This window comes from Loxodonta africana, chromosome 23, assembly GCF_030014295.1.
Source record: "Loxodonta africana isolate mLoxAfr1 chromosome 23, mLoxAfr1.hap2, whole genome shotgun sequence".
Lineage (NCBI taxonomy): Eukaryota > Metazoa > Chordata > Mammalia > Proboscidea > Elephantidae > Loxodonta > Loxodonta africana.
In genome coordinates this window covers 68,217,569-68,225,831 of record NC_087364.1, presented here as the reverse complement: position 1 = coordinate 68,225,831, position 8,263 = coordinate 68,217,569, and positions in this window count along the sequence as shown.

Below are 8,263 nucleotides of genomic sequence, written 5' to 3'. Positions count from 1 at the left end.
ACCTGTTTCCCCGTCTTGACCCACCATCTTGGTTCTGTGCGGGGACCTTTGGAGGGAGTGGGGAGTGTAGGGAGAGGGCTAAAGAGCAGGTGAAACGTCGGGAACCTACCAGTCACAGCCCCCAGCAGATTTGGGTTCTACATCCAGTTTCACTAACTCAGACACTTATCTGCCTGAGACACTTAGGAACACCTACTCTTGACAGCCTTGTTCCAGGTGTGGTGGGAGGTAGAAGAGACTCGCCAGCCCTCTGGATGGTAATGCGCAACTCTTTCGCGTGCATGCTGTGGTCTTTTCTTTGACCTTAGAATATTATTCTCTCCCAACAGATTATTTTAAAAACCTTTGGAAAATCTCAAACATAAAATAAAAAAATAAATAAAACACCCCTTAATCCAGAGCTTTAACAACTACTGGCATTTTGACAGTCTTGATTCGCCTATACCTTTCGTCCCTCCCAAGGGACTATTTTGAAGCGAATCTTAGATATTTCACTTCAGCTATAAATATGTTAGGCTGTATCTCTAAAAAGAAGTTGTTTTTTTTTTTTTTTTAATGCCCACAATACCATTATCCCGTCTTTGGAACACCGGTATATGCTTAATATCAAATATCCAGTGTTCGAGTTTTCTCCCGTAGTCTCATATTTATTTCCTACTGTTCATTTGTTCAAATTAGGATCAGAATAAAATTCATACATTCCCATTGGTTGATAGATCTTTTAGGTCCTGGCAAAGCCCAGGAATGCACCTGCAGTTAAACAAATTGGGTTTTATTACTCCTTACTGCCTGGGAGGAGCACTCACCATGGGGAACCATGGGGAGTCTCAGCAAGAGAGTTTCAGAAAGAATCTATTATAGGATTTGGGATTTGATTGGGGAATTTGGGGAAGGGAGCTATCAAAAGGAGTCCCTGGGTAGTGAAAACACTTTCGGCTGCTATTCTAAAGGTTGGAGGTTCAAGTCCACCCAGAGGTACCTGGGAAAAAAGGCCTGGCAATCTACTCCTGAAAAATCAGCCATTGAAAACCTGGCGAGCACACTTCTACTCTGACACATATGGGGTCACCATGAGTCAGAAGCTACTCCACTTGGCAGCTGGTTTGGTGCTGACAGAAAGCATGGGCAATTCTATAATTGCGTATCTTAAAGAGAGGAGACTAGAACAAAGTTGAAGTTGCAATTGGTAAAGAAACAGCGGTTCCTCATTGTGGCCAAGATAAAACGTGTTTGGTATTTTGTGTGTAACACAGTGACCTTCCTTTTTTCTGTGCTTAGACAAAATTAAATAGCTGTACGCCCCTCCTCTTCCTTTCCCCTTGCAATTTCATTTATCAAGAAACCATTTATGTCTTTGTCCTATACAGTTTCCGACAGCCTGGGTTTTGCTGATTATTTTACTTTAGTTTTAATGTGTATCTTTGTCCCACATGTTTCTGTAAATTGGTAGGTAGATCTGGAGGACTGAACACTTTCAAGTTCAATTATTCTTTTGACAGCTATAAAAGGCATTTTTATCTTTATAACATAGAAAAATTCAACATGACACAAGAACAGACACAGAAAGATAACTGCCATTTTGGCATAACCCATGCCAAGAATACACGAAAAGTTACTTTAGTTGGTAAATTGTCACCAACATCATTATAAACAGAAAAGTAACACTCTGACACTAAGATGGCAGGGTAGTAGTTCCTCATGACCATGTTAATTTTTTCTTAATTACAGAAATGAATAACAAAATTTGAAAATTCTATTGAAGCTGGAGAACTTTGAGACTGTCTAGTGTCTACTGATTGTAATATCTGCCTTTGCTATTAAATATACTAGGCTATTCTTAGGTACTGTAACTTTTTTTGTTGTAATGATCTTTAATTTCAGTTTTGGCATAAATCTGAATTCTAATTTACTTACATTTTGAGTTGTACCCAGAAAAATTCTAACAACCATCAAACAAAACTGAACTTCTTTTGAATACGTTCTGGACACTTCCCTATAAAACCCTGTCAAGTACATCCATGTGCATATATCGGTTTGGTGGTGGATATTTCTACATATATATTTGTATGAGCTGCATGTATGTGTATAAAAAATGTGTATATAAATATATAAGAGCACACGGGGTACAGTCATGGAAACTTCCTAGACCTAACTAAATACCTCATGGGACTGAGTTGCTGGGCTCGAAGGCTAGGGACAATAGTCTCAGGGGATATCTAACTCAATTGGCATAATATAGGTTCATAAAAACAATATTCTACATGCTACTTTGGTGAGTAGCATCTGGGGTTTTAAAAGCTTGCAAGCAGCCTTCTAAGTTAAAACTATTGGCCTCCTTCTGTCTGGTGCAAAGGAGCATGAAGAAAACCAAAGACTCAAGGAAGTAATTAGTCCCAACGACTAATGGACCGTAGGAACCACAGCCTCCACTAGCCTGGGACCGGAAGAACTAGATGGTGCCTGGCCATCACTTTCAAAGGCTCTGACCAGGATCACAATAGAAGGTGCCAGTTACAATGGAAAAAAAATGTAGAATGAAACTCAAATTCATAAAAAAAAAAAAAAAGACCAGACTTGCTGGTCTGACAGAGACTAGAGGAACCCCTGAGACTATGGCCTTTAGTCACTTTTCTAACTTGGAACTAAAGCCACTCCTGGAGATCACCTTTCACCCAAATAATAGGCCTATAAGATAAACAATAACACCTGTGAGCAAAGTGCTCCTTAGAACAATCATCTGTATGAGGCCAAAAAGGCAACATCTGCCCAAAAGCAAAGACGACAAGGCAGGAAGGGGCAGGAAAACCAGACCAATGGAAATGGGGAACTCAGGGTAGTAATACAGAGAGTGCTGACACATTGTGGGGACTGCAACCAATGTCTCAGAACAATTTATATATAAATTACTGAATGGGAAACTAATTTGCTCAGCAAACCTTCAACTAAAGCATGAAATGTTCATAAAAATTTTAAAAAGCCTTCGCCTTGGGAGATTAAAAAAATCTGTCTCCCTGTTTCATACCTGGTTGTTTTAATTCCTATTCCCTCAGAGTATGAGGTTGAGAATCTTTTCTTACGTTTATTAATTATTGGTACTTTCCTCAAAGCTAATTTGGAATCCAATCTACTCCAGAAGTCTATGAGTTGTTCTTAAAAGGGGTGGGTCCTGTTAAGGGTGACTTAAAGATTTTTTTTATTTTTGGAAATGGATAGTTGTGATGGTTGCATAACACAATGAATGTAATTAATATCACTGGATGTAAAATGACAGAATTTGTGATATGTGTTTTACCACAATAAAATTTTAAAGGGGGAAGGGAGAGGACCCAAGGGAGAAGAGGAAAGGGTGGGGAAGAGAAGTTTCTAAATCCAATACCCAGCCTTTCACCAAGAGCCTGAATACCTCTCTTTCCCCCAGAACTAAATTCCTTCTAACTCTCACTCCCTTTTCTCCCAAGTGACTGATTCACTTTTCTCAGGACATGAATTTAAGATAATATTTTAATAGTGCCTGTTAGTGACTGTTTTGGACGATGAAATGATTGGGAGGGGGAGTTATGCTTCAAGTATGAAGGAGCCATGACTAGAAAAGCCAGAACCGGGTAGTCTGTCTGCAATGGATGGCTTTTGTGTGGCCTTTCTGGCCATGGTCTTGTAACTCCCACTCAAGGGATTGGGCAAGATGTGCAAATAGGGTAATTGTGGCCCACCAAGGGGATTGGTCAGTTTTGCCATCCTGCTGGGCTCGAAATGAGCCATTCTAGAGCGGAAAGGATCCCACCACCACCAAGAAAGGAGAGCCAAGAGCAGAGCATGCCCTTTGGACCTGTGATCTCTGCGCTGAGAAGCTACTGGAACCAGGAGACTAAGAGAAAGAGAGAGAGACAGCTATAACACTGAAGATGGCAGAAGGGGTGGCAGGGAAATGGCAGCAGGAGACTGGCTGGAGATGGCACAGTGGGCTTCCTGGTCCACAGAGGAAGAAAGCTGAGTGCCTTCGGGCAGGAGGCTTGCTTGGGGAGTAGGGTACATCCAGACACTTGATAGAGCTAGGTTTGTGGACCCACAGAGCCAGAGCTGAGTGCCTTCAGGCCGAGGCTTGCTGGCAGAGTGGGGTGCCTAGGGGTACTTACCAGCAGAGCTAAAAGAGCTTTGTAACACTTGCCTGAGCAGTGCAGAGGTCAAGAGGCCAGAGAGAGGTACGCCTTCAGGCACTGCTGGGAAGAGGCTGTCCTGATAGAAGAACTGTATGCTGATAACCCCCATGTCATGCATTGATTGTGTCCCCCAAAATATGCATCAACTTGGTTAGGCCATGATTCCCAGTATCCTGTGGTTGTACTCCATTTTGTGATTGTAAATTTATGTTAAAGAGGATTAGGGTGGGATTGTGACACCCTTACTAAGGTCACACCCCTGATCCAATGTAAAGGGTGTTTCCCTGGGGTGTGGCCTTCACCACCTTTTATCTTACAAGAGATAAAAAAGAAAGGGAAGCTGGGGGGCGGGGGGAACTACGACATCATACCATCAAGAAAGAAGCACTGGGAACAGCGTGAGTCCCTTGGACCCGGGGTTCCTGTGCAGAGAAGCTCCTAGTCCAGGGGAAGATTGATGAAGACCTTTCTCCAGAGCAGACAAAGAAAGCCTTCCCTTGGAGCTGATGCCCTGAATTTGGACATCTAGCCTACTCGACTGTGAGAAAATAAATTTCTTTTTGTTAAAGCCACCCACTTGTGGTATTTCTGTTATAGCAACAGTAGATGACTAAGACACCCCATAATTGTGAGTATCTCTGTGAGTTCTGTACAGCCACTTCAGTGAATTATCGAACCCAGCAGAGAAGTAATGAGTGCCGTGGGAGGGACAGTTGCTGTCAGAACTCGTAAAGAGGGCAGAGAGAGGAGGCATGTCTGACCTCTGCCTCCTATGAATCTGCCTTGGGCTGTTGACCTTGATTCTCCTTCCCCCTTGTGAAGTTAGAGGAAGTCAGATGCCACCTTCATGCCATTTTTATAACACTCTAGTTCCTCAACTGTCCTCCTCGGAGAGACTCAAGTTACAGCAGGTGGCCCTTAGTACTGGACTCATTTGGTCCTCTCAAGTGAAACAGCATTGGCAAATTTGGTCATACTTTTAAAAAACAAAAGAAAAACAGTATTAATAAATAGGCACCAGGGTGGTACAAATGGTTTGTTCTGGACTACTAAAGGTTGGTGGTTCAAATCCACACAGTAGTGCCTCAGAAGAAAGGCCCAGTGACCTATTTCTGTAAGACAGATTACAGCCAAGAAACTCCTACAGAGCAGTTCTCTGTAACACATGGGGTGGTCACGAGTTGGAACTGACTCGATGGCAATGGGTTTTATTTATAAATACTCATTATTCCAGGTGGTTTTACTTAGATATTCCCATCATGAAATACATCAGATACAAATTTGAAAAACAGTAGAACATAGAAGTTCTCAATAAATGTATGCCTCATACCCAATGGCTGAAATTTAGTACATCGTTACAATTTTTTTCCTAATTTAAGGGTTCAGAGAAAGTCTGAAAAAACTTCTACAATTGTTAATTTAATTCACTTTTTAAAAAATCAAGCGACTTTAAAACAAACCATATATACCTAAGCATAAAAGCAACTGTAAAACCAAAATTTTAAACTGTTTTATGTAATCATATTGTCAGTGTTAGAATAATACTACTGTTTTAATTATTTTTCAAAGACTGTTGCAGGCATTGTGGGATAATGCAAAAAAAAAATCCAAATGACTTTAAAGAAATGGTAGATATCTAAGGATAAAAGGAACTGCAAAACCAAGATCTTAAACTATTTTCGGTAATCACATTGTTGGTGTTAGTGTTTACATTATTATTCTTGGACTGCTGCATGTACTGTGACGTGAAGCAAACAGTCATTATGTTAGTGTCAATGGGAATGGTACTTCTGCAACAGGAAGAAGTTAATGTGCTAAAAAAAATACATCATGAGAAAGTCGAGATAATTACAGGTTACGAGAATTTTTTAAAGTTAAAAAAATCTGTTACTGGAATTCTTTGCAATAATGAATTACAGGAGAAATAGCATACAACCATCTTCATAGGACAGAATGTGATAAAATTCAACTCTCATTTATTATAAATGTTTCAGCAAACTTAGAAGGAAATTTCCTTAACCTAATGAAGGGCATTAGTGGAAGCATCATACCTCACTTGAAACATTAAAATCTTAGTAAATTCCCATTTCAGCCAGAAACGGGTCAAGCATGCCCACTGTCAGTGCTCATATTCACGCTGGAGACCTTAGCTACTAAAGCTGGACAAAAAAACAGAAAAAAAAAATGAATTAAAATGTGTAAGGGCCCCAAAGAAAGAAACACAACAGCCATTGTTGGCAAATAATATGAATACACATAGTAAAACCACAAAGAATCTACAGACCAACTTAGAATACAGCCAGGTTGCTGAATATAAGCTCAATTTACAAAAATTAAGAGAGTTATTTTTCATCAACAATAACTAGAAATATAATTTACTCTCTAGAAATATAATTTATTCTCTTAGAATAAGTCTAAAATGAAAGATTCAAAATGTTTACAAAGCAAAGTGTGAATCTTTTAAGAGACTTAAGACCTAAATAACTGGAGAGATAAACCATGTTTATAAAAAGGGTGAGTCAATGTCATAGAAAGTTTCCCCCAAATCTGTCAACCTGTGCAATTCCAATCAAATTCTCAAAATGATTTTTCTAGGCACTTGACAAGTTGATGATAACATTCATTTGGAATAATACCATATTATTCCAGTTGCCCTCAAGTCAGCTCCAACTCATGGTAACCCCACGTGTGTCACAGGAGAACTGTGCTCCATACGGTTTTCAATCAACGGCTGATTTTTCAAAAGTAGATCACTGGATCTTCCTACTGAAGCACCTCTGGGTGGACTCGAACTGCCAACCTTTTGGTTAGCAGTCAAGCACGTTAACCATTTGCACCACCCAGGGACTTTGAGAATACAGTTAGAACACGTTTAAACACATATAGGGAAAAACCAAATGCCAAAGTCAAGCATTTATTAGATCAAAAAAGAAAACAACTGAAAAATATAACACTATTCATTTTTCTCATTATATAAACTAGAATTTTAAGAAGTTTTTTTTTTCTTTTTTTAAAGAACTTAGTTTTCATCGATAACAATTAGAAAAGGTAATTTGGAATAATAATGGCCCCCAAATAATCAACACAGCTTTGACAAAGAAGGAAGGTCATGTCTTCGAAATATCAATTCTTACTATAAAGCTATAATGATTAAATTAGTATGATATCGACTCAAGATTAGCCAAATAGACCAATGGAATAAACAAAGACTCCAGAAATAGATATACACATATTTAGGAGATTGTTATATGATAGAGATTACATTACTAAAAATCACTGGGGGAAAAGAAGGAACTATTGATAATTTATATGGAAAAATATACAGTTAGATATCTATCAAATCATACGTACAAACAAATTCAAGGTGGATCAAAAACTTAATGTGATAAGCAAAACAACAAAACTTCTAGTCAAAAGCGTTGAAGACATGATATCAGGATCAGGAAGGATTTCTTAGCCAAGAGAGAAAAAAAGCACAAACTACTAAGGAAAGCATTCACAAATTTTAGCACATTAAAATTTAAAACTTCTCCCTACAAACAATTATCCAGTCTAAAATGTCAGTCGTGCTGAGGTGGAGAAACCTTGCCTTAAAAGTAGGTTGGGGACCACTGAACCTGTGCCTTGAGATAATTACCTTTATCTTAAACACCCTGAATCAACAGGGTGTGTTACTTGTTTTGAAATATTGACATCTTGCCAAGTAGCATGGGACCTACGGAAATGACACCATTTTCAAAGTGTTATTTAAAAGAAAGTTAATTCATTGACTTTCCAATTCATCTAACCTATTGAAATTTTGCAAGAGCTGTAACCACAAAAAGGACAATGAATGTGGAGTCATTGCTAAAGGAGTACCGAACATCATTCCATCAAGGGGTTTACTATCTGATAAGGAGTCAGTACACAGACATATGGACTGTTAAATAGCAATAACATGTTTTAAAGAATAATTTAAGACTAAGCTAGGAAACCCTGACCCATAATTTTCAAATAAATTGTTTTTTTCCCCTTATTTTCTAACCTCTCTATAAATTTGGCACTGTTGATACCTTCCCCCACCCTTGAAATTCTTTCTCTGCCTCTGTTAAACACATTTTTCTGCT